At 49.2% G+C, this 27,573-nt stretch overlaps 1 pseudogene; it reads left to right on the forward strand.

The window, feature by feature from the left end:
• Positions 1-10,664: 10,664 nt before the first annotated feature.
• LOC119975338 lies at positions 10,665-10,876 on the forward strand (annotated as a pseudogene).
• The last annotated feature ends 16,697 nt before the right edge of the window (positions 10,877-27,573 follow it).

Raw genomic sequence — 27,573 nt, forward strand, 5'->3', positions numbered from 1 at the left:
TCCCCATTGAGGAGTTCTCTCTGTTTTTACCTATTCTGCTCCCGGCTCCTTGACCCATCCCCATACTCTTTCTGTGGTGTCTGTCCAGAGTTGGAAATTCAGGTGGGCATGGCGCACCATGGTTCTCCTTGTATGTAGAATGCTCTTGAGGATCCTAGGACTCTTCACCCCCCCCCCCCCCTCCACACACACACACACAAACACCATGATTAATTTATCTAGCTTAGTGAAGAAGGCCTTGGGGATGAAGATTGGGGGGGGATCGGAATAGGAAGATGAATCTGGGCAGCACGTCATCTTGATAGTGCACTCTCCCTGCTAGGGAGAGCGGAAATTAGTCTCACCTCTGCAGGTCCTTCTTTACCTCCTCCATCAAACTCGACAGGTTCCATTTGTGGATCCGTGTCCAGTCGTGGGCTATTTAAATCCTCAAGTATTGGAATTTGGTTTGGAGAGTGTCTCATCTTACACTGCGGATAGCACCAGAGGTGGAGAAAATCTTGAAAGCTGAACAAGCTGGCTTTCAGTGGGGGCAAAGCACATGCAGCCAGGTCCTTACCCTAACCATTAACATTGAACATGGCTTTGAAAATAACATTGGAACAGGTGCTGTCTTTCTCGATCTTACTTCAGCTTATGGCACAGTCTGGAACACTGGTCTCCTTGTCAAAATCTCAAAAGTCCTCCCTCTGTGGGTTGACACCATCAAACTATTACTCTGAGATAGATGGTTCGGGATACACATGGGTGATGAGACAAGCGCCTGGAGAAAAGAGTCCAGTGGGCTTTCCCAGGGATCTATTCTAGCCCCAAGCTTTTCAATCTCGATATCAATCATCTGCCTCCAGTCCTGTCTTGGCAGTTCATCTATGGTGACGATCTGTTGTATCTCTCCCTCTTGAATGTTTTCTAAACTAGAGGCATCTCTAAACAACGTTGTTGCAAAGCTGGCCAATACTGCAAAACACGACCCAAGAGCAACAAAATAGCCTCAAGTATATTTAGTTTCCACAATGCCAGTGCCAAGAAGAACTCAACATCTCCTTGAATGGCAAGAGACTGAATCACAAACAACATTCCGTTTATCTTGGTGTTATTCTTGACCCAACATTGACATACAAAAAACAGCTGAGCAAGACAGTAGCAAAGATCAAAACACCAGCGCCTAGTTGCCCTAGAGAAAGTGGTTGTGATCTAACTTCCTGAACCGCTGCTGTCCCTGAGGTGTAGGTACACCCACAGTGCTGTTAGGGAGGGAGTTCCATGATTTTGGCCCAGCGACAGCGAAGGAATGACAATATATTTCCAAGTCAGGATGGTGAGTGACTTGGAGGGGAACCTCCAGTTGATGGCATTCCCAGGTATCTGCTACCCTTGTTCTGTAGTTGTTGGGGGTTTGGAAGGTGTTGTCCAAGGAACCTTGGTGAGTTCATGTAGTGAATCTTGTAGATGATACAGACTGCTGCCACTATTCGCAGGTGGTGGAATATTGACAGTATTGGTAAGAGTGACTGACACACTGCCCTTGAGGAGAGGTCCAATTTTAACAATGAAGATACACTCCATAATGTTTTGTGATGCTACACCATGCTAGATAGTATATGGTATATAGTATATGATGTAAGACATCAGCATTTGCAAAATTGTATTTGGCCGCAATCTGTAACCTATGGCCCCGCATATCCCCTCACTCTACCATAACCATCAAACCAGGGGATCAAATCTGTTTTAGTGAAGAGGGCAGAAGGACATGCTAAAAAGTGAGGTGTCAACCTTATGGAGCCACAGCACAGAGCACTACATGCATGCCAAAGTGCAGAAGTAGCATTTGATAGACAGAGCTAAGCAATCCCACAACCAGCAGATCATTTCTAAGCTCTGAAGTCCTGCCACGTTCCATCATAATTAGTGGTGGACAATAATGATTCCATTGTTATCATTCGACATTTAATTCAAGATTTGGGTGCCATGATGGGATTCAAACTTGGGGCCCCAGAGCATTACCCTGGGTCTTTGGATTATTAGTCCAATGACAGTACCACTATGTCACTGACTCCCCTTGTTACCCAGGTATGTCCTATACCATCAGGGCTGATGCAGATGCTACAGTGCAGCCGTGATATTCAGAGGGGGACGTCATCGACACTCAAGCGGATCCATAGCTGATTGGAGGAGTCCCAAATGCTGTGCCCGCAGGAAAGGGCAGCGGCAATGCGTGGCACCAAGGCCAACACTGCTCAGGTGGCGACAGCAGTGGAGAGTCTGGAGCACGATGTCCGCATCATAAGTGGTGGTGTCCAAGGCATTGCTCAGTCACTGATAGCCATGGCTGAGCACCTCAACAGCATGTCCCGATCACTGGAGGACATGTCTGTAATGCAGGTGGATCATGCTGAGGCACTGCAGAGCATGTCCCGGCCTCAGATAGACATTGAAGACGCATTCCAGAGCATGTCCCAGTCGCTGAGGACTGTGTCCCAGTTACAGGTGGACAATACCGGGGCACTGCGGAGCATGTCCCAGTCTCAAGTGGGCATTGCCGAAGCACTCCAATGCATGTCCCAATCGCTGAGGAACGTGTCCCAGATGCAGGTGGACATTAGTGATGCAATGCAGAGCATGGCCTGATCACAGAGGTTCATCGCTGAGGGCATCAACACCATGGTGCAGACAATGGGGAACCACCAGGGCTAGCAGACCCAGGTGACGCAGGGGGCTCTGGAGCTCAACTTAGATTCCCCTCCATCCCAATATGACCTTCAAGGCCCTACGGGCAACGTCAGAGAGGAGGGAACACTGGAGGAAGACCTGGAGCAGCCCTACAGGGAGACGTCGGAGGTTACCAGCTCTCCCGAATCCCCCCGTCCTGATATTGGCACATCTTGGGGTCAGCAGACTGTGCCACGGGCAAGTTAGCCGGCGCCCTCTGGGCCCAGGCCCTCCAAAGGATGCCCGCTGGGGCATCAAAGGCCACAGGGGGCAGTATGCAGTCCTGATGTGTATCCTGGGACACAGCCAGATTTAGTAGCAGAGCACTGAAGGCTGTGTGGGGGGGGGGGGGGGGGGGTAACATTAGTAGCTATGGACAGTTAGAATCACGATTGTTCACCATTAAAAGACATTACCCTGACGGCATGTAAAGCCTCTGTCAAAATGATTCCGCACAGTGGACCAGCCGGCACCCCCCCCCCCTCCCCGTTTGCCCTCCCCAGCCCCATTCCCAGTCCCCAGGGCACTGTGGTCCGAGATCTGTCTCCACCCCCCCCCCCCCCCCCAAGGCATACCACATGCAAGTGATGGGTGTGAGTGTTCTGTCAGTAGACAGACAAGAGTTAGACTAGGGTTGAGGGGCACCAGAGCTCACCTCACAGTGGGTTACCATCACCCTCCTGCCTTGTATATTGACCCGCTGCTGAGGCCCATCACCCTGGAGTGATGCAACACAGACCCTGGGAGGGTGTAGCAGGGGGATCATTGGATGTGGGGGGGTGATGGAATGCTTTGGGTGGGGGAGGGGCGGACCAGGTGGCACAGGAGGGGAAGGGAGTCGTTGGGTGGGAAGGGGGTGAGATGCCGGACGAAGCCACATCCGATGGGAAGCCGACGAGGATGAGGGCCTCCCTGGTCTTCAGGGCATGTTGGACCCTCACCGCTGCCTGTCCTCCATCCTCCTCCAGCTGTTCCTGTGGGTCCTCCCTGGGCTCATCCTCCAGACCCTCCTGCTCAGGCTCATCCCCATCTTCCTCCTCTGATTAGGCCTGTTGTTCCTCCTCCTCGACCTCCAGCACGTCGCCCCGCTGCTGTGGCACAGCGGACCACCCCAAAGTGGGCGACCCTCATGCCTCTGTTGATGCTGCTGCCACCATCTTATCCAGCGAGGCATTGGAACCACAGTTTAAGCAAATCGATGCACCACTCAATGACAGCCCAGGTGGCCACATGGCCTTGTTATATCAGGTCTCCGCATCCGTCCCCAGCCTCTGTACTGGGGTCAATAACCAGGTTCTCCTGGGGTGTCTCTCCAAGATGCCGGGGATCCCCGACTGCCCCAGGATGTAGCTAATGTGTACCTTCCCTGGGAAGCGTGCTCACACATGCATGATCTTGAGTCGTGGTCACACTTGTTGACATTCAGGGAGGGAGAATCTTTATGTTAATGAAGGGTACTCCCAAAGCGCCCGGTGCACGCAAGATGACCTGATCTATTACTCCCCTGGACCTGGGCATCGCAGCAATGAGAAGCTGCCCAGGCATCTTAATGGGCTTTGTCCAGGTCAAAGTTTATATAGTCAGCTGCCCTGGCAAACAGAGCATTCGTGACATCACAGATGAACCTGTGGGCTTTTGGTTGGGATGTGCCACACAAGTCCCCACTCGAGCCCTGGAAAGAACCCAAGGTGTAAAATGTCAGGGCTGTGCTGACCTTGATGGCCACTGGAAATGGGGATGCTCCTGCCAAACCAGCAAGAACATGGCACAGGTGCCGTACCCTCCGCTTGTTGAGGCGGAGCTTCATGTGGCACATGCTTTAAGACATCTCTTTGAACGGCCAGTGATGCTGGTGGAGTTGGGCCACTACCGGCCTCCCCTGATGGGCCAGGGAAGCTGCTGCGGGGTCCACAAGACCATCCATGATATGATATCTGTAAGGAATCAGAGAGAGGGTGAGAACAACAATCAGTTATAGCTTCCAACCCGGTAACCTCAAATCCTCCAAGCCTCCCCCACCCTTACATTCTCTGCCATCTGTCAGGAAGCCATCCAACACAGACTCCTGTCCGTCTCCCCGCCCCCCCCCCCCCCCCCCCCCCCCCCCCCCCCAAGAATAGCTCATAATACCGCAAACCCCCAGGCTACCCCCAGGCTCTATCCTGGGGGTGTTCAGTGGGACGGACAGGCAGAAGCTGAAGTTGCCCCTCGTATGGGTATACACAATTCGCGGGGTGGAATGTTGGAACTGCGGGTGCTGAGCCCCTCGCGACCCCTCCCCAGGGGTGACCCTTCACCAATGCACCAATGGTGGCCCAGCAATGTTGCTGTGGAGCCTTTATTAAAGGCAATATGGATCAGTAATTTGGCGCAGAGATCAGTACACCTGAATAAGTGCCAGAGTTCAGTTCCATGTTGTGAATTGCATTAACTGTCCAATCTGCAATTCCAATAAGTGAGGCCCTGACCCATCACTGGCTCATTGAAATAATCAAGGAAAATTTTGAAGAACAAATCTCTGCCAGAGCATTGGGGCAATATTAAAGGCTACCTCCAGATGTGTACTAAGGGTTGAGCGCAGCATATAATTGGGAAAAGGGTGTGGGATGGAGACCTCGTCACCTTCTTGACTCCACCAAATCAAATACAGGGCAGGAAGGGCTCAGAAAGGCCTTCTTGCCTGGCAGCTAATTGAGCCCTTAAGTGGCCAACTAAAGGCTTCATTCCACAGTGGCTAGTATTCAACCAGTTTTAATTGGTTACTTGAGTTGCCTCAAAATAGGGTATTCAACGAACAATTGGACAGGGTCCACATCACGTGGGCAACTTGCCAGGTAAATCCTGTAGGCTATGATTGCGGCCTGTGGGAGGCATGCGTCCTCCTTCTTTGACATCCTGAGTTCAACGGACAGACTCACTGGTAGAAATGGAGATACCCTCCGGAAGCCATCCCCACACTTGATGACCACCCTCTCCCCTTCGCCAAAACCTCCCTTATTAGCCCTGTCCCACACACTGAGTCTCCCTTCACTTCAGGCCTCCAGCGACAATCTTTAGCCTGGGTCTATTGAAGTGCCAATTTGATTGGCTGGCTGCTCCTGGAGGCGGGATATGTGCTCCACACCAGGCGATCCAATGGGAAATCACTGCAATTGGAGCAGGGAACCCCGTCAGCAGCCAGGCTCCTAGAAACGGCCACAATATGATTTACCATCAGCTCTCCAGCAGGTGGATGGATCAGCTTATGGGCTGCCTTTAGATTTGTATTTATAAAGAGAGATAATTACAAGGTAGTAATCTGATACAGAAGATCTGATAGTTTATACACAGGCTAATAAATAGTCAGCTGTTAGATATATGGATTGATTTGAGAACTCATATGCTGTTATGAACCTTGAGAGTGATATTCAATGTCATCAGAAACCTGAGATTCAGCCTTGTATCTCAAGCAGTCACGTTTTGTACTCTTTTACAATCAATATCCTGTAGTGTTCACATTCATTGCTAAAGAGTTGCTGTCTGCTGTTAGTTCGGGTTATTGCTTTTCAGCTTGAGAAATGATGTTTGTGAATGGAACCATTGATAGAATGATAAAGATAAACAGTGATCTGTCATCAGTGCCTTTGTATCACTTTGCATTATGGTGACTTTCCAAGCCTGTGATATTTACTATATTGGCACTGGGGATGGCGAGTGGGGGTGGGGGGTGGGGGGAGGGGGGCTGTGGGGAAGAGGTGAGCCCACCAGCTATGATTATTGAGAAATGACAGGACACTGTGGGTGTAGTTCATGTGCAGCATTTCTGATTGGAAACCAGTACAAACTCAGAAAATGATTTTACTTGGGGGTGTCCTCCTTGTTGCCAATGACAGTTTAGTGACAGCTGTCAGTGGATTTTTGCATGCTGATGGCATCGTTGCTTATTGAATAAAAATCTTCTAGCGTGTGAGGGGGAAACAATATCACTGGGACCTAAAAAATGAACAGAATTAATTTTTCCAAAGAATACAGTCTTCAGCCTGTTGACCAAGCAACCCATGTATCAAGCAATAATCCTGACATCACAGTATCCATAACACCCTATCCTAACCCAACACCCTAAACCCAACTGCAAAACTGATCCTAATCCTAAAAGTAACAGTTTCTGAAACTGATCTTTTTGCCACCAGATTCAGGATTGCTGAGTGCTAACACTTTACACAGTTGCAGAAGCATGTTACATTCCCAAGCACTGGGATTTCTTACTTCAACTGGTAAAAAATCCATTTTGCTGCAGTTACAGACACATACGATATTCATTGAACTAGTGCCGTGGAGAATTATTGATTAAATTATACAATCACTTTTCTGCTGCAAGCATCTTATATTATGAATTGATTGAGAGGCTATATCAGCACATTAGCAAGTAAAGTATTTTTTGTGTCAGCACAAATTATTGTTTGTTCCAGCTATGTTTAAAATGAAATTAAATATAAGCAAAAATGTACTACATCAGTAAGACTTCATTTAACTCTTCTGCGGAAAAAAAATCAATGGAAAAGATCCAATGAGCATTACCCAGGATTTTCCAAAGCACTCTTGATTCAGGATTGAAACATTGAGAATGCCACTTATTATTTAAGAACAGTGGAGGAAATTATGGATCAATTAGTATAACTGATGCCTATTGTGGAGAAATTACACAATCTGTTTTTCAGGACATTTTCAAATTTTGAACAAATAGGAGCTTGAGAACCAGTATGGATTTGTGAAGCATATGTTGTGACTAGTTAATCTAGTTGAATTTTTCTGGGCAGCCACTATTCAGCCAGATAAAGAAATGTCTATGGATGTTATTTCTATGCACTTCCAGAAGGCATTTGACAAAATTCCACATAACAGGCTGTTGGCATTAGTGAAAGCGCATGAATTTGGTGAAATGTATGACAACAACAGGTTTGATGGTAGTACACAGAATAGGGATACTAGTTATTTTAATAAAGGTAAGGGGAGTCAGATGAGTAAACAAAAGAAGATGTTTAGTTATAAGAACATTCTATTTACAAGGGGCTGGGTTGAACCTCACCAGGTCCTCTCTCTTTGTTCCTAGGGTTGGTTCCTATCTGGCCAACCTTATAGACAACATGGTTATCAGCCTTGTAGTTAGCGGGAGAGGGGATAATACTCTTCGAGGAACAAAGGGAAACAATCAAACCTGCCCCGTATGTCCCATGCAGGTTATTACACTCCTTCCCCTCAAATCCAAATATCTCCCACAGGGTATGATGAGGATGATGAAGACGAGGAGTAGATGAAGAAGAAGTTAAAAACATCAATGGTGAGGAAGGAAAAGAAGAAACTGGCACAGTCCGGGCGGGTGTCAGACCACGCAGATGCTTTGACTTTGGCACATCATTGCCTGGCGGTGGGACCAGATCAGCCGGCATATACCGAGCGGGAGAACACCGCTTGCAGTTGGACCATCTGGGCGACGGAGGTGATCTAAGCGACGTTTCATCAGCTGAGCTCAAAAACGGACCTGGTATGAAACGTGACCAGTTTGATGAATGACAATCCCTGGAAGTCAGCAAGGACCTTCACCAAAGTTACGGGTGTGGACTGCCTCATCAGGTGTGAAGCGTCGTAGAAGATGATGCCTTGTTGGGTAACGCCTTTGTAAATCTAGCATGCTGCGTACTATTGCGCCAATGTCAGGGAGCAACAAACCCAACCAAGCCCGTAGTCCCTGGCCCATCAACATTTCGGCTGGGTCCATACCAGTCACAGCATGAGGCATAGTTCTATACGAGAACAGAAAAAATGGCAGTCGGGTATCCATTGAACAAGTGGTTTATTTCTTTTGGGCCCCCTTCACCATCTGTACAGTGCACTCCCCCAGTTCATTCAACACTGGGTGATAAGGAGCAGTGTGAATATGGCGAATGCCATTCGCTTTCACGAATGCAGCAAACTCCTCACAAGTAAACTATGCCCCGTTGCTGGTAATGAGCATCTCTGGTAAACCGTGAGTAGAAAAAGAGATGCGCAACCGTTCAATGGCTGCGTGGGGGGTGATGGATGAAATTTTGTGGAGCTCCAGCCATTTTGAGTGTGCATCCACCAAGATGAGAAACATGGATCCTAAAACGGGCCAGCAAAATCCGCGTGAATGCGAGCCCAGGGACGTCCAAGACACTCCCACGGATGCAGGGCTGTCACTGCCGGAGGCTTCTGCTGGTCTTGGCAAATAAGGCCACGCCGGACTACGAGCTGAAGGTCTGCGTTGACGCACGGCCACAAGACCTAACTCCTGACCAGCATTTTCATGTTGGAGATGCCCGGATTTGCCGTGTCAAGGTTCTTCAGAACCATTGCTTGGCCTTTTTCAAGGACAACGAATCTTGTGCCCCACAGCAGATACCACCTTCGATGGTCAGCTCCGACACCTTGGTGGAAAAAGCCTTTATATCCACTGGAAGCTGTCGCTGTGAACCACTGGACAAAACCAAACGTCGCATCTTAGCCAGCGCCAGATCATGAGCAGGAGAAGATGACTCAATGTGTTTGCATTCGCTATCAGCGTTCCCAGACGTTTTTCGAAAGAATAATGGTGCGCAGCCAATAGCAGAGCCCACCTCTGGATCCGGACTGACACGATCAGTGGTACTGCCTTATCGTCGTGAAACAGGCCAAGTGGTGGCTTTTGTTAAGTAATTATGAAAAAATGGCATCTGTAAACGTACTGATGAAAACGTTTGCCTCCAAACACGTCGGCCAGACCCTCTTTCTCTATGTGCGCATAGTTACACTCCACGGCCTTCAACGTCCTAGAGCCAAAAGCTATCAGACGGCCATGGCCATCACCCATCCAATGGGAGAGGACGGCACAAATGCCGTAAGGTGATGGTTGCACGTCAGAAAAAGGGGCCTAGTCGCATTGAAATGGTTCAGTACATTTGATAAAACCAATGTCTTCTTCACCAGCCGGAAAGCAGCCTCCTGTTCATTGCTCCAAACCCAGGGCCGTCATTTCTGCAGGAAAAAATGAAGGTGGTTGAGGACTGTCACTAAATTAGTCTGTCATAATTAATCAGGCCTAAGATGGAGCAAAGGTGTGGAACATCATGTGGCGCAGGGGCCACCTTGACCACCTGTACTTTGTTGGCCATTGGGTGTACCATCCCGATCGACCCAGTAGCCCAAATACACCACCTCTTTGGTATTGAAAACTCACTTCGACCTAAGCAGGCAGACGCCATATTGTGAAAATCTCTGTAATACTGCATCAAGGTTTTGCAGGTGTTCAGCCTCAATGGACCCTATGATCAACACATCAGCGAGATAGACAGCAATACGCGGAAACCCACATAATATCCCCTCCATGATGCGTTGGAACACAGCACATGTCAAGGAGATGCCAAATGGAACCAAGTGTTCTCGTATTAGGCGGCAAAGTAGCACAGTGGTAAGCACTGTTGCTTCACAGCTCCAGGGTCTTAGGTTCGATTCCCGGCTTGGGGCACTGTCTGTGCAGAGTCTGCACGTTCTCCCTGTGTCTGCATGGGTTTCCTCCCGGTGCTCCGGTTTCCTCCCACAAGTCCCGAAAGACATGCTGTTAGGTAATTTGGACATTCTGAATTCTCCCACTGTGTACCCGAATAGGCGCCGGAGTGTGGCGATGAGGGGATTTTCACAGTAACTTTATTGCAATGTTAATGTAAGCCTACTTCTGACAATAAAGATTATTATTATCTTTTGTGAGTATTGATAGTGACATATTTTCTCGACACTCGCCACAGGATTCCTAGCCTCCGAACTGCTCTTGTAGCCACAGTATTTATATGGCTATTCCAGTTCAGTTGTTGGTCAATGGCAACCCCCATGGTGTTGCTTTGATTCATCACTGACATTCAGTGATGGCAATGTCATTCAATGTCAAGGGATGTTGCTTTGATTCTCTCTTATTAAAGATGGCCATCGCTTCTCGGCCTTTTGGCTAAGATCAAGTGTAGTATCTGTTCTTATCAGTTTAATTAAAGATGGCCATTAGCTGGCACTGATGCGGTGCTACTTTTACTTGCCATCTGTCAACCCAAGCCTGGATATTGTCCAGATCTTGCTGCTTTTGCACATGGTCTGTTTCAGCATCTGAGGAGTCACAAATGGTGCTGAACATAGTGCAATCATCAGTGAACATCCCCATATCTGACCTCATGTTGGAAAGAAGATCATTGATGAAGCAGCTGAAGATGGTTGGGCCGAGGACACTACCCTGAGGAACCCCTACAGTGATGTCCTGTGACAGAGATGATTGACCTCTAACAACTACAACCATCATCTTCTGTGCCAGGTATGATTCCAACCAGCAGTGAGTTTCCCCTGATTTCCATTGACTCTAGTTTTGCTAGGGCTCCTTGATGCCATACTCGGTCAAATGCGACCTTGATGTCAAGGGCAGTCAATCTCACCTTACCTCTGGAATTCAGCTCTATTGTCCGTGTTTGAACCAAGGCTGTAATGAGGTCAGGCGCTGAGTTACCTTGGCGGAACCCAAACTGAGCATCAGTGAGTGGTTTTGCTAAGTAAGTTCCGCTTGGTAGCACTGCTGATGACCCCTTTCATCATTTTCCTGATGACTGAGAGTAGACTGATAGGGCAGTAGTTGGCCGGGTTGGATTTGTCCTGCTTTTTGTGTACAGGACACACCTGGATAACTTTCCACTTTGACGGGTAGATGCCAGTGTTGTAGCTGTACTGGAATAGCTTGGCTAGGTGTGGCAAGTTCTAGAAACAAGTCTTCAGTACTATTGCCAGAATGTTGTCAGGTCCCACAACCTTGTCCGTGTCCAGTGCCTTCAACTGTTTCTTGATATCATGTGGGGTGAGTCGAATTGGCTGAAGACTGCATCTGTGATGCTGGCGATTTCTGGAGGAGACCTAGATGGATCATCCACGTGGCTCTTCTGGTTGAAGAATATTGCGAATGCTTCAGCCTGGACCTTTGCACTGATGTGCTCGGCTCCTCCACCATTGAAGATGGTCAGAATTGTGGAGCCTCCTGCTCTAGTGAGTTGTTAATTGTCCACCACCATTCACAGCTGGATTTGGCAGATCTGCAGAGCTTAGATCTGATTTGTTGGTTGTGGATTTGCTTAGCTCTGTCTATCACTTGCTGCTTATCCTGTTTGGCATGCAAGTAGTCCAGCTTGACACCTCATTTTTCGGTATGCCTGGTGCTGCTCCTCCACTGAACCGGCTTGGTGGTAATGGTACAGTCGGGGATATGCCAGGCCATGAAGTTACAGATTGTGTCTGAGTATAATTCTGCTGCTGCTGATGGTCCATAGTGCCTCATGGATGACCAGCCTTGAGTGCTAGATTTTCCGAATCTATTCCATTTAGCACATTGGTAGTGGAACACAACATGATGGAGGGTATCCTCAATGTGAAGATGGGACTTTGTCTCTACAAGGACTGTGCAGTGGTCACTTCTACAGATACGGTCATGGACAGATGCATCTACAGCAGGCAGGTTGATGAAGACATTTTTTCCTCTTGTTGGTTCCCTCACCACCTATCTTAGACCCAATCTAGCAGATATGTCCTTTAGGACTCAGTCAGTCGTGGAGTTACCGAGCCATTTTTGGTGATTGACAATGAAGTCCCACACCCAGAGTACATTTTGTATCCTTGCCACCCTCAGTGCTTCCTCCAGGTGGTGTTCAACATGGCGGATTACTGATTCATCAGCTGACGGTAAATGATACATGGTTATCAACAGGACGTTTCCTTGTCCTTGTTTGAGCTGAAGCCGTGAGACATCATGGGGTCTGGACTCCCACGATAACTCCTTCCAACTGTATACCATTGTGCCACCACCAATGTTGAGTCTGCCCTGCCGGTGGGACAGGGCATACCCAGGGATGGTGACAGTATGTTTGGGATGTTTCTCTATGATATGATTCCGTGGGTTTGACTGTCTCAGGCTGTTGCTTGAGTAGACTGTGAGACAGCTCTCCTAATTTTGGCACAAGCCCCCAGATGTTAGGAAGGAGAACTTTGCAGGATCGACAGGGCTTGGTTTGCCATTGTTATTTCCAGTGCCGAGGGTTGTCAATCCGGTTTCTTTCCTTTTTATTGACTTTGTGGCGGTTTGATATAACTGAGAGGCTCGCTGGAGGGCACTTAAGAGTCAACCACATTGCTGTTGGTCTAGAGTCAAAAGAAAAGACAAGGTGAAAAACTGCAGGTTTCCTTCCCTAAAGGGCATTAGTGAGTCAGCTGGGCCGGGGAGTGATTTAATGACAATTGACAATGGTTTCATGATCATCATTAGACTGTCAATTCCAGATATTTATTAGATTCAATTTCCACCATCTGCTGTGGCGGGATTTGAACCCAGGTCCCCAGAGTATCACCCTGGGTCTCTGGGTCATCAGGCCGGTGACAATACCAATACGCCACCACCTCACCTGTGTTAGGTTTCATGTCCAGGTTATTCCCAGCTGTGTACATGGGCCTGAGTAAAGAAAAAAATTGGTGGCTGAAAAGACATGAAATTGAACAATCTGATTATTCACTTATGCAGTATTTTTAGATGGTGAATGTTAGCTTTGAAAAAATTAGCATATTGATTCATCCATTTTCTGCTGGTTATAGATTGAAGATGACACATTTTTTTTCTTTGCATTGCACTAATTGTGTATAAATGTATGGCTCACAATAAAAATATCATAATGTAGCCTTCAAGGTGTACTGACATGATGTTTTCCATCTGCAGTGGCTGAAGAAATTGTTAACATTGGGCCTGATAATCCATTCAGTTCATGTTAAATATAAACAAGTGTGATTTACCAGAGAAATCTCCCTTTTGAAGGGAGGACAATGTTGTTGGTAGGAAGCTCAAACTGTAACATACACATTGGGCGCACATCAGCGGCTGCGTTGTGCCCAGCGTGGAATGGGCAAAATCGAGATTTGCGCCAGGCACAAACCATTTTGAAATTCACCTAGCCTGCTCACGATGGTGAGTTCCCAGTCTCGCCCTTAAATACATTAATTTCAACCTCATAAATGACATTGAAGTCGAATACAGCGGCCTTCCGGGAATTATCCGACTCCCCAGTGGGAAGTCACGCGGGTGTCCTTTTGTACTCCTTTTCAAAGAGATGAACTGGCACAATGGCTTCTGAGAGGAACTGAGGAGATGAGTAGCCTTTTCCATTTTCCGGCATGCAGCTCAAGGGCATGGGGGGGAGGGGGGGGCGGTGTTGGGCTTGGTCAGGAGAGGGCTGAAGGGTTCCAGGTCGCAGGGCAGCACTAGACTGGAGGGGTGAGGGGCTTTGTATCGCTGAGGCCTTTAAGCCACCTTTAAATATTGTGGGGACCCATAACAGGGGCAACCACAGTTGCAGCCTGTCTGTCCTGCAAAGCTCTCCGAGGCAAAGCCATGCTGCAGCTTCTCTCCTGAAAGTCAATTTCAGGCCCTCCCCCTTTGACAGTGAGCAGCCTCTAGCTTCACAGCTGAAGGCTATTTCAAATGAGGAATTAGCCTGGTTAGTTATGAGAGCACTTCACGCTCCTGAACTCTCAAATGCCTCCTCGAGGGCACACATGTGCCATGTCTCAGAGGATGATTAGCGCACTCCATGTCCAGCAAACCTTGATGCCTGAACAGTGTGCCTGAACTCTTGGAGTGTCAGCACCATAGAGGCAGCTGCCAACAATAAAACACACTAAAGACCAGGGCTTCACCACTGAGGATCCTTTGTGACCAAAGGGTAAGTGTGTGGATGAGAGGAGGGCAGCTGAGCACGGCCTCCCTAATGTTCCCAGCAGAGGTCTGGGGTCTAGGGGCTCCTGATGTAGCTGGGGGTGAGTGCGCAGTGCAAGGTTTGCCAGCACAACTAGCTCGTTCGATGGCACTCCGAGAAAAGATGGGACAGTCATGGTGAGGGTGGGCGAGGCTTGGCTGAATTGAGGGTCTCAGGATGGAAGCCTTAACTGATTGTCGGTCTCCCTTCTTCGATTCCTTCCAGATAAAACAGTGTTTGCTGGTGTTGATCCCATGGAGGTTGCTTTTGCGTTGCTTGTGGCAATGGAGGTGGGCAGATGCCATAGAAGGCAGCAACGCAAGCTCAGGCTGAAGACAGCACCTTATGGACATGGCACCCCGTGGAGGCGGAGGACATCTGCTCCCGGTGGCCGTAAAGGTCATCGCAGCTCAAAACATTCATGCTACTGGGTCACTCCAGAGCTCGAACGCGGACCTGTGTCATATCGCAATCTTCGGCCTACAGGTGCATTTGAGAGGTGGCTGATGCTCTCTATGCCCAGGCATCAGACTATATCACCTTCAAGCTGGGCCAGGCCCACCAAGATGCCCGAACTGTAGGATTCGTCCCATCGCCGGGAAGCCCCAGGTCCAGGGGCGATCGATAGCACTCATTTCATCCTGCGAGCATCGGGGCAATGGGAGTGCCCTTTATTAACAGGAAGGGGTTACACTCCCTGAATGTTCAGATTGTGTGCCCATTGCCTCAGAATCATACACGTATGTGCCTGCTACCCTGGGAGTGTGAATGACAGCTACATCCTGGGGCACTCCGAGAACCCCAGTGTCTTTGTAGACCACCCCAGGATGATGGGTTGGTTCGTGGGGGACAAGGGATACCCACTGAGGATATGGCTGATAATGCTGTTGCAGAGGCCTAATACTGACATGGAGACCGTTATAAAGAGGTGCACATTGCCACCCATGCCATCATTGAGTGGTTGGACTGCTGAAAATGACGTTCCGGTGCTTTGATCACTCTGATGGTGCCCTGCAGTATAGCCTCCAGAGGGTCTCCCGCTGTGCCATCACAATCTGGCACAGCAGTGGGGTAACATGCTGGAGGAAGAGAAGGAGCAGGAGGCAAAGGGCCATGCGGCCTTGTCTGAGGAGGAGGATTACGGACCGGGGGGGCTGGAGGACAAGCCCGAGGAGGAGCTGGAGAATGGAGGATAGTTGGCAGCATGGATCCGACATGCCAGGAGGCCTGTCACATTAAAGGTGAGTTAATGGTTTGTCACAAAGGTCGGCTGGTGTGGATTGTGAAGGTCAGCCATCGTGGGTCGCAAAGGTCATCTGGCATGGTTCGCAAAGATCGGCCGGTGTGTGTGGCGAAGGTCAGCCAGCATGAGCCGCAAAGGTCAGCCGCCGTGAGTCGCAAAGGCCGGCCGGCGTGGGTGGCGAAGGTAAAAGTGGGTCCCGGGAAAAAAAGTTTAAAACACCAGGTCACTGTCATCTTTTGAAAATAAATTTAGAGTACCCAATTCTCTTTTACCAGTTAAGGGCCAATTTAGCGTGGCCAATCCACTTAAGCTGCACATGTTGGGTTGTGGGGATGAGACCCACACAGACACAGGGAAAATGTGCAAACTCCACACATACAGATTGAACCCGGGTCCTCAGCGCCGTGAGACAGCAGTGCTAACCACTGTGCCACTGTGCTTTAAAAAAAAGTTTAAAAACACTGCTATTGTTAGTCTACTCATGCTCCCTTCTCAATGTTTATTACCTCTTTGTTTTTCCTTGATGCTACTTGGTCATTCTTTATTTCTCTGAAGATGGCTGTAAGCCATCATTGACAGGCTTTTTCTCCACAGATACTGACAAACCTGATCTGTTTTTTCAGCTTCTTCCAATGAGCTAACCTTGACCTGTTATACAGTAGTCCCCCGTTATACCGCGGGTGTTGGGGTCCAAGACAGCCACCCGCGTTGCATCCGAGCCGCGGATAGCCTACGAAAATTTTGAAAGAGCAACACATGGCCAGATAATGTTCTGCTGCGGGAAAGAATAATTACAAGTGAACCTATCAGGGTAGTTTCAGGTATTGTGGATGTAATAGCCTTACAATGTAAGAATGGAAGGGCGTTTTAAATTAAAAACATCAAAGTTCTTTCAAGTTTTAAATTTATTAAAAAATACCACTCAAAAATATATACAATAATATATAAAATAGCACTTACAAGCATATTTTAAAAAATCATTTAAATCACATGAAAAAGTCTGTTCACCACTGATGGTAACTGCACCTATCCCATGTCTTTTCTGGAACCGATGGAGCCAACCCTTGCTGGCTACGAAATTGGTGTCCTCTGGGTGGAGCTGGTGATGGAACTTCTCAGCCTGAGTCCTGATGATAGGTCCAGATAGGGGGGTGCCACCAGACTGTTCCTGGACAAACCAGGCGAACACAGCCTTCTCCAAGTTAATGTCACTAGCGGTCCTTGCCTTTTTCCTGGCAAGCCCTTCACTCTCAGAGACTGTCTCAACATAAGTTCTCAAACTGTCCTCATCTTTCTCCCACCCACAGAGGGTTGACTCTGGCACACCAGTCTCTCTGGATAATTTTGCCTTTGTTTCGCCGTTTCTAATACGGTCTATCAAATTTATCTTTTCCTTTACTGTGTAAGACTTGCGCTTAGGCATTTTGTATTTATACGCTTTAATTACAAATCATCGCGGCTATTTATCGCGGCTAATCGGGCTAATCATCGCGGCTAATCGGAATGACAAACAAGTTCACCGGCTTAAAAAGGTGTTGTTTCAAAAAGAGTGAAAAAAGTTGGGGTCCATAAGCACCCCCGCCGTATATCGCGAACCGCGGTATTGCGGGGCGCGGTATAACGGGGGACTACTGTATCAACAAATAAAATACCTCATATTGTTTAAGTTTATTATTAAATGCATGATTTTCTCAGAACTATTGTGTGTGGTGACACATTAATTCAGCAAATCAACTTCTGACCTATTTTTGCACATCACCTATTCTATTGACTACACTTGCTTTGATGAGAACCTTGTATTTAAACTGGTACTTAAAATCTGAATATAAAATGTCTTCTTTTTCTGACTGGGGGACCTAGTTGCATTTTCACAATATAAATGTACAATAATCATTTATTTTCGCTAATTAAGGGAGCAAAAGAGGAGGAAATGCCTGGGGAATGTAATATTTATTCAAAATAATCTCTCATGTTCTAGAAGAAACACCTGAGTAGAAGGTTGAAGGAATACCTGGATCAAGTTGGCACAGTAAGAAGTCTTACAACACCAGGTTAAAGTCCAACCGATTTGTTTCGAGTCATTAGCTTTCGCAGCGCAGCTCCTTCATCAGGTGAGTCCAGACTTTAACCTGGTGTTGTAAGACTTCTTACTACGCCCACCCGAGTCCAGTCAGGCCGGGGGCGGGGTTCAGGTCAGGTCAAGCGGGGGGGTGGGGGGGGTGGCAGTCGGGTGTCGGTGTGGTGTGGTGGGTCCCCTGCGGGGGTTCGTGTGCATGGGAAGGTTCCCATGCGAGGTTGAGTCTGGGTGTTTAAATAGTTACTCTGGAGTTCTAAGTTTTTTTTCCCTTCTAACTCTTTTAGGGTAACTATCAGGGCGAAACCATCCAAACTTAGCAATTTAAATTGTTTCTGTTGGATGGCTCAAAGCGCAACACAATTGCCCAGAGGAAGTTAGTGCTTCTGGGCAATTGCTGGTAAACCCTTACATGGGAACTTCTGAGAGGGATTCCCAGTGCATCATAGAGGTACCCACTAAACGCAGTGATGGAGAACCCGGAAGTTATGGAATTTTATATAGAAAAATCCTGTAAGAAACTTAGATTGCATCAAAGTATGTAAGAAGCAGAACGCAAGAGTTACTAACAAGCAGGACCATAATCCCCAGGCAATCAACTCTATTTGCCCTTTTATTTCTTGTCACCCTGTCCTATTTGAATGTCCTGGAGGTTTGGAAAGGGCTGTTCTAGCATTCTCACATCATTAATGGATAAACCCTTCATCAGTCCACCAAGATGCTCTATGTATTTGCAATCAGACATACCAGCAAAAGAATGTAAATATTCACCTAAACTTGTATGTGCCTCATGGGGATGTGTGGTAGGAATCTAAATGGGTCATAAAGACTTTATTTAGAAAGCTTGGACAGGCAAGCCATCTGGTATATGCCCATTTTAATGTAAGTTGTAGCTTGTAGTTAAATCCTCTGAGTCTGTCAATTCCCAGTCTCTTGGTGGTCTATTATAATTTGGATAATCATTGTAAAGTGATTTATGTACAAACAATGATAAGACATACCCTGATTTCCATCTGTTCTTCAAGGTCAAACCCTTATTTTACCTATTGAAAATATAGTATGTACAGCATTGAGGGTTAATATTGGAATGAATTGCAAACCCCTGGATCCACAAACATTGAAAGCCCCTTAAAATTATCTATTCTAAAAAGCTAAGTACAAAAGCAATATTAACAGCATTTTAGAAGCCTGACCTCCAAAACTGTGCCTAAAAATGTGATTGATCTTCCAGAAAAACAGAGGAAACAAATGCATCCATTTAGACCTGGATGTTGCCGCAAACATAGCTGTTGATGATGTCAGAAAATTATAATTTTTTGTTTTGCTAAAGCCATTGTTTGCTGTGAAAGGAATATTTGGCAATCTGCTACATGAATATCCAATAATTTAGGTAAATTTCCATAATGTAGGGTTGCATAGCAACGGCGACTGTGCATCAAAGTAATTTGTTGCCTGTGAAGCACTCGGAAACATCCTGAGAGACAGAATAAGGCTTTTTTAGAAATGCCAGCATTTTTCTTTATAATTAACAGTTAGTTGGATTTGAGACCTCCCTATAATTCTAAAAGAAATGGATTAAAAGAAGCAGTCAGTGACATTTCTTCGGCTCAAAGGAGAACTGTGTTTATGCAACAAGTTGTTAGAATCTGAAGGAAGCAAATTCAATAGTAACTAATGAAAGGAAATTGGATAAATACCAGCAGGGCTGTGGGGAAAGAACAGGGGAGTGGGACTAATTGGGTAGCTCTTCTCAAAGGCTGAGTGGTCTCCTTCTGTGGCGTATTATTTTATGATACGTTCATCACAGTCACTCCTCATTTATATGTTTACACTATGAACATCAGCGGGTTATTCACTCACAGGCCCATCACGTTTCGGTCCAATCTTATTTTCAACAGTTATACACTCACATTAACTAGCAAGAATCAGTGCGGGTGGAACTAAAGGGTGAAATTGGGTTTGGATAGCCCAAAGTAGGAGATGATGCATCAGTTTTCTTTTTCAATAAGAAAATCAGATGGGATGCAAAATGGGCTACTGATGCACTATTGCCCTAGAATAATTTACATCCATAATGAGCAGAGTTTAATGCCCTGATCTGAAGCATATTTGGAGGAGGAGGACATTTAATTGGGTGGGACGATGCTGGTCAAGTTCAAGGCAGGAAGGCTCATGGGTGGCCTTCCCACCCTGCCTCCAATTGAAGTCCTTAAGTGGATCCCTAAGTGGCGTCATCCTACTGCCGCTGTTACTCAACCAGTGGCAGGCATGAGGGAGGCCTAAAAAGCAAACCCTGTTGTGTTTGCTTCTGAGCTTTGGGAGGCGGGCCTAGTCTAGTGCCTCATCAAGGGACTCAGCACCGGGAAGGGGGACCTGCAGAGCCAACCCCTGTGTTTCCTATCAATTCCCACCCCCACTCCTGCAATCCCCATCCCACATTCATTCACCTGTGCTCTTGACTCCCTCGCTGGTCCTCGCCTCTGATGGTTGCATTGCTGACAACTACCCCTGCTGGCTGCAATGGACTGTTGCTGGTCTCTGATTGGCCAGCAGCTCTGATCTGGCATCCTTCATTAAGAAGAAGGCCTGTTAGTGGCCACTTGATCCGCTGCTGGTCACAAGGGCCTGATTGGTACTTTATACAGCTAGCTTTCCCCAAAGGAGGTGACCCAGGACTCTCTGGATTTCAGGCAGCGGGTGAAACCTCCATTGCCTGGATTAATAATGCCCTATGATTTCTCAGGTTTTTATCCTAAGGAGTGTATTTTTAACAGAGAATAATCCAATGTTCGGCTCAAGCTTCAATAGTGAACTGCAGAAGCCTTGGGATAAACAGCGAGATTTTTGTGTCAATGTTACCACCATTGAAATATAAGGTCGCCTCCTAAAATTGGATTAAAAAAAACATTACACGCCGTGAGTGAACTTAGTGAATTTGTGATTATTATAGTTTGGTAATTTCCCTCTCTGATAATGGTTTGATGGTTTGACATGGTGAGTCACCATGGAAGATGAGGTTCATGATTTGAAGTGGTTATTTTTAGTTTACTTCTAAAAAAGGCTTCAAATATCCATGGGGCAGACATCCCAATATAAGTGCTCTGATTTGCCCGTTATTAGTGTTTGCCACTGATCTTGCACAAGGTCCCAGGATTGGGAGCTGCAAGTAGAGGGTCATTAGTTTGACAGCACTTCATATATAAAATTTTTGACCTTTCATCTTGGCGACACAACTCATAATCCCTGTCTGATTTCCCAATCAGTTTCACATGTGCGAGGAAGACCGAGTCTCACCATGCTGGGTATCAGTGTTGATTCTCTGCTGGGCTATCGCTGAAGGAAGTAGCTTGAATGCTGAAGAGGACCGCCGTTTTTTTAAAGTGACTGTTGCAGGCACATGTTCGGTGTTTCTAGGGTTCACCAGGCACCCCAGTGTTGCCAGGGATCAGCAGCCTTTAGCACAAACAGGGCATCAACCATTGATATATACAAAGTAAAATAAAGATTTGCATTTATATAGCATCTTTCAGAACCCCAGGACATCACAAATGGTTTTACAGCCAAATAAGTATTTTGATGTATAGTCACTGTTCTAATATAGGGCACGATCTACCGGCCGCATTGCACCTGAAATGGAGGGTGGCATGGCCGGTAGATCCCAGGATAGGGCTTCCCAACAGTCTCACAAGGTGTCGCGATCAGAATCCCATCCACAATGGGATAGACTAAGCCTTGCGTGCCTAAGTAGGTTTCACACCCACTTAGGCATGATTACCCAGGATCTACCAGCCTGCTGCATCTACCGGCCTCTCCAGGGAGTCCCCAGCTGGGACCAGGCGGAACGACACCCGGGGGATATCCTGGGCCATCGGAGGCCCCTGGCTGATCAGGGACAGGGCAAGGTGGCCCCCTGGCTCTCACCCTTGAATGTGGGCACCTTGGCACTGCCAGACTGGCACCATGGCACTGTCACCCTTGCACTGCCAAGGTGCCCAGGTGGCATGGCAAAGCTGGCAGGAGCACTGCCAGGGTGCCAGTGCCAGGGTGCCCAGGTGGCACTGCCAAGGGTCATGGCTTTAGGGGGGTTTGCACATTAAAGGAGGGTGCAGGACATATATGAGGGGACCTCTGAAAGGATGGGAAGTGAAGGATGAGGTCCTGGAAGAGGGGGTGAAACAAAAGGGGGTGTGGGAAGGCCTGAAAAGGAGGGGCCCTCAAAGTCCCCATAGCAGAGTCTCATAAATTGGGGCGGGGAGGTGGGATAGTGCCCATGTATGTCAAGCACACTTAGAGATCAGGGCACCCTTTCAAAATGGTGGTCTGGTCTCGGAGGAGCCGGTCTGGCCAATGAGTTTAGCTCCCCATGATGTAAATGATTCTAAATGTGGGCTAGCCTGGTGAGAAACTCCCCAGGGCCCAAAACAGTGACTAAACGTGGTTAGATAGAGGTGAGGAACTCTCTGACAGAGCCAGAGAGAAACTCCCAGGAAAATCCGCCACAAATGACACTTAGAAACTTTTCCGTTAGATCGCGCTCATAGGAAATAATCCTTAAGTACTGCACTGGAGTGTCAGCCTGGATTTGACGCTCAAGTCCCTGGAATAAAGTTTAAACCCATAATCTTCTAGCGCTAAAGATGGAAGGACCATCAAATGCTCTGTTTATCACTGGAGCATTCAATGCGATAACAAAATCAAAGAGGTCAGTGTCAATGGCATGTTTGTTTGACTCAAAAATAAAAACCATGAACAAGTGCTTTTTCTTTGCTCTCAGGTTCTCACCACAAAACTGACAGGAAAGAGGAGAGCAATATTTCTGGTTGTGACTGGCAGGCTGAGAAAGTTCTTGATAGTTTGTGATGGGCTGCTTCTGCCTCCTGTCACGCTCCTGCCATAATGCTAGAACTGCAGGAATACGTCAAGGGTAAAAGTTACAAACTGATTCAAAGTAGCTAAAACCAGATGATAATGATACATTGCTCTCACTTATCTCACTGCATTGTTCATATTGTTCATGGATGTGGTGGTATGGCTAGCAGACCTTGCAGCACCTTAAGAGGTGTGCTATTATTGGGGCCGAGGACTCGCTGCCCATTGGCTCTGGCTGGTCATGTGCCTCTCTGCCAATTGGCTGACGAGAGGCTGGTGGCTCCTCCCACGGGGAGGGGTATAAGTACCATCGCACCGGGCAGTCGGCCATTCTGTGTAAGTCGACTGCAGGGTTAACATCTAGCTCATTAAAGCCAAAGTTTGGACTCACTCTACAGCTCGTGTCTGAATTGATGGTATATCAATTTAATGTGCTAGGTTTTTAAAAATGGAGCTTCGCATCAGGCCAGACTGCCTCCGCATCAGCCCGCATGCTCCGAACGCCGCTGCAACATTTAGACACTGGCTCACGTGTCTAAACAGCTACCTCGCCACCTCAGACGCCCGATCTACGAAGGAGCAAAAACTCCACATCCTCCACTCGTGCGTGGGCACCACCGTGTTCTCTCGCATCGAGGATGAAGAAGATTATGACGTCGCGATGGATTTGCTCAAAGAACACTTCGTCAGGCCGGTAAACCAGGTTTACGCACGGCATTTACTCGCAACGAGGCAACAGTTCGCCGGGGAGTAACTCGACGAATTTTATGAGGCTCTCACTGTTCTAGGGAGAAATTGCGCCTGCCCACAGGTCACAGCGGCTGAGCACACTGAGCTTTCGGGATGCCTTTGTTGCAGGCATGCAATCTGCTCAAATTCGCCAAAGACTTTTAGAAAAGGACAGCCTCAGTCTTACCGAGGCACGGACCCTCGCATCTTCACTAGCGGTCGCCGATCGAAACGCTCGCACTTACGCCCCCGGCGACCCCCTGGACTCAGTGGCACGCTGCCCCACTCGCCCCAGCTGACTCCGACCCCCCCCCAGGCCTGCGCTGCGGGGCGCCCCGATCAGCCCACGGGGCCCTGGTGTTACTTCTGCGGCCTGGCCAAGCACCCCCCGCCCCCGCTGCCCGGCCCGCAGTGTGCAAGAACTGCGGAAAGAAGGGCCATTATGCATCCGTCTGCCAGTCCAAGTCGGTCGCTGCTGTCCCACGCAGCGGCCGCGGATCGCCCCCCCTGCACCGCCCTCGGGCCCCGGATCGTCCACGGACCTCCTTGCCGCCACTCCCAGCCACCACGAGTGCCCCGTGGATGCCGTCATTTTGGGGTCCTGACGCCACGTGCGGGCCGTGGGCGCAGCCATCTTGTGGCCCCGGCCCCACGTGCGAGCCCTGGGCGCCGCCATCTTGGGGCCCCGACTCCACGTGCGGGCTACGGGCGCCGCCATCTTGGGGCCCCACCAACAATTACTTCACAGGAGAGGAAGATTCCGAGCTCCTACCACGACTCACTGCAGTCCAGCCCGAGCTCCTGCCACGACTCGCTGCAGTCCAGCCCGAGCTCCTGCCACAACTCACTGCAGTCCAGCCCGAGCTCCTGCCAGGACTCGCTGCAGTCCAGCTGGACCAGTCGCGGCCCCGCACGCTCTCCACGGCGACGACGCAGATTCTGTTGAACGCCTACGAGACAGACTGCCTACTGGACTCCAGGAGCACAGAAAGTTTCGTCCACCCCGAAACGGTAAGACGCTGCGCGCTCCCCGTTCATCCAGTCCAACACCGAATCGCGCTAGCCTCAGGTTCGCATTCTGTCCAGATCACCGGGTGCTGTGTGGCGGACCTCACGTTCCAGGGGAGTTTTCAAAAATTACAAACTCCTCATCCTTCCTCGTCTCTGCGCACCGGCATTGTTAGGACTGGACTTCCAGTGCAACCTGCAGAGCTTAACTTTTAAATTCGGCGGCCCTATTCCCCCCCCTTACTGTCTGCGGCCTCGCATCCCTTAAAGTGGACCCCCCTTCCTTGTTTGCGAATCTCACCCCAGATTGCAAACCCGTCGCCACAAAGAGCAGACGATACAGTGCCCAGGATAGGACCTTCATCAGGTCCGAAGTCCAAAGGCTGCTAAAGGAAGGAGTCATTGAGGCCAGCAACAGTCCCTGGTGAGCCCAAGTGCTGGTGGTCTGGACCGGGGAGAAAAATCGCATGGTCATTGACTACAGTCAGACCATCAACAGGTTTACGCAGCTGGACGTGTACCCCCTCCCCCGTATTTCCGACCTGGTCAACAGGATCACGAAATACAAAGTCTTTTCCACAGTGGACATCAAGTCCGCCTATCACCAGCTGCCCATCCGCGCGAGTGACCGAAAGTACACTGCGTTTGAAGCGGATGGGCGCCTCTACCACTTCCTTAGGGTTCCGTTCGGTGTCACAAATGGGGTCTCGGTCTTCCAAAGGGAGATGGACTGAATGGTGGACCCGTACGGGTTACGAGCAACCTTCCCGTACCTAGACAACGTCACCATCTGCGGCCACGACCAGCAGGACCATGACACCAATCTGCAAAGATTCCTCCGTACTGCAAAACTCCTTAACCTAACTTACAATGAGGATAAGTGCGTGTTTAGCACCGACCGTCTAGCCATCCTCGGCTACGTAGTGCGTAACGGAGTGATAGGCCCCAACCCCAAGTGCCCCCTTATGGAATTCCCCCTCCCTAACACTCTCAAATCCTTCAAACGCTGTCTGGGCTTTTTCTCCTATTACGCCCAGTGGGTCCCGAATTATGCCGACAAAGCCCGCCCCCTCATCCAATCCACATCCTTCCCACTGTCGATGGAGGCCCGCCAGGCCTTTAGCCGCGTCAAAGCGAATATCGCAAAGGCCACGATGCGTGCTGTCGACGGGTCCCTCCCTTTCCAGATCGAGAGCGACGCGTCTGAAGTAGCTCTGGCGGCCACCCTGAACCAAGCGGGCAGACCCGTGGCCTTTTTCTCCTGGGCCCTCCACGCTTCCGAACTCCGCCACTCCTCCATGGAAAAGGAGACCCAGGCCATAGTCAAAGCTGTGCGACACTGCGACACTATCTGGCCGGCAACGGTCAGTGGCCTTCATGTTTGACAACGCACAGAGGGGCAAGATCAAGAACGACAAGATCTTGCGGTGGCGGATCGAGTTGTCCATGTACAACTACGATATCTTGTATCATCCTGGGAAACTCAATGAGTCTCCTGATGCCCTGTCCCGCGGTACCTGCGCCAGCGCGCAGATAGACCGCCTCCGTAACCTCCACACGGACCTCTGCTATCCAGGGGTAACCCGCTTTTATCACTTTATCTAGACCCGCAACCTGCCCTACTCCATTGAGAAGGTCAGGACCGTGACCAGGGACTGCCACATTTGCGCTGAGTGCAAACCGCACTTTTACCGCCCCGAGCAAGCGCACCTCGTAAAGGAGTCCCGACCCTTCGAACGTCTCAGTATGGACTTCAAGGGTCAACTCCCCTCCAACAACCGCAATATCTACTTTCTTAACGTCATCGACGAATACTCTCGCTTTCCTTTTGCCATTCCCTGTCCCGACATGACCACAATGACCATCATCAAGGCCCTCCTCTCCATCTTCTCAGCGACTGGGGATCCTCTTTTATGAGTGACGAACTGCGTCAATTCCTGCTCAGCAGGGGCATCGACTCTAGCAGGACGACCAGTTACAACCCATGGGGTAACGGGCAGGTCGAGAGGGAGAATGGTATGGTCTGGAAGACCGTCCTACTGGCCCTACGTTCCAGTAATCTCCCTATCTCCCGTTGGCAAGAGGTACTCCCAGAGACCCTCCATTCAATTCGGTCACTCCTCTGCACTGCCACTAACCAAACACCTCACGAACGTCTTCTTATCTTCCCTAGGAAGTCGTCTTCAGGATCCCCGCTCCCGACCTGCCTGGCCACCCCCAGGCCCATCTTGCTCCGGAAGCATGTGCGGGTGCACAAGTCCGACCCGCTGGTTGAACAAGTCCAGCTGCTCCACGCGAACCCGCAGTACGCATACGTGGAGTACCCAGACGGGCAGCAGGACACGGTCTCCCTTCGAGACCTGGCACCCGCCGGCGTGCGGCCACAGCCCCTACCATCAACACCCCCCCTTCTGCCCCAACCGCCCTCGGTGCCCCCGCGACCCAGTGCGCAGGAACCCCCTCCCCTTGCCAGAGCATCACTAGCACCGACCAGGGGTACGGACGAAGGATCAAGACCGCCGCTCCCGGAGTCCCGGACCACCGTCGACTATGCTTCACTGGCACCGCTGCGACGGTCCGGCAGGACACCGAGGGCACCCGCCAGACTGATAGAGTCCATCTGACACCTCACTGGACTTGGCCTTCATTGGACTCCTGTGCTGAACTGGACTCTTGTGCTGCGGTACAGTGTTTTTCACGTTTGTTAGACTGTTTTAAAGTTTTTTTCGCCTTTTGCTAATTTGTATGACCCACTACGGGCCAGTGGGCAGCGACCTGACATCCCGGTGCACCTCACACTCTAGTCATACCACCGATGACCCCCCCCCCTTTTCCTTCCCCCCCCGGCTTCTTTCTCCACAAGGGGTGAGTGTGGTGGTATGGCTAGCAGACCTTGCAGCACCGTAAGAGGTGTGCTACTACAGTAGTCCCCCTTTATAACGCGGGTGTTGGGGTCCAAGACAGCCACCCGCGTTGCAACAGAGCCGCGGATATCCACGATGGGGGTTTTAAATTTATTTAAAAATCTATGCTAGCGCTTCCCATTGAGAGTCTACGGGGGGCGGGGGGAGAGGTCAGACCCCCGTAGACTCACAATGGGAAGCGCTAGCATAGATTTTTAAATAAATTTAAAACCCCCATCGTGGATC

This window comes from Scyliorhinus canicula, chromosome 12 (genome assembly GCF_902713615.1).
Source record: "Scyliorhinus canicula chromosome 12, sScyCan1.1, whole genome shotgun sequence".
NCBI classification, from domain to species: Eukaryota; Metazoa; Chordata; class Chondrichthyes; order Carcharhiniformes; family Scyliorhinidae; genus Scyliorhinus; species Scyliorhinus canicula.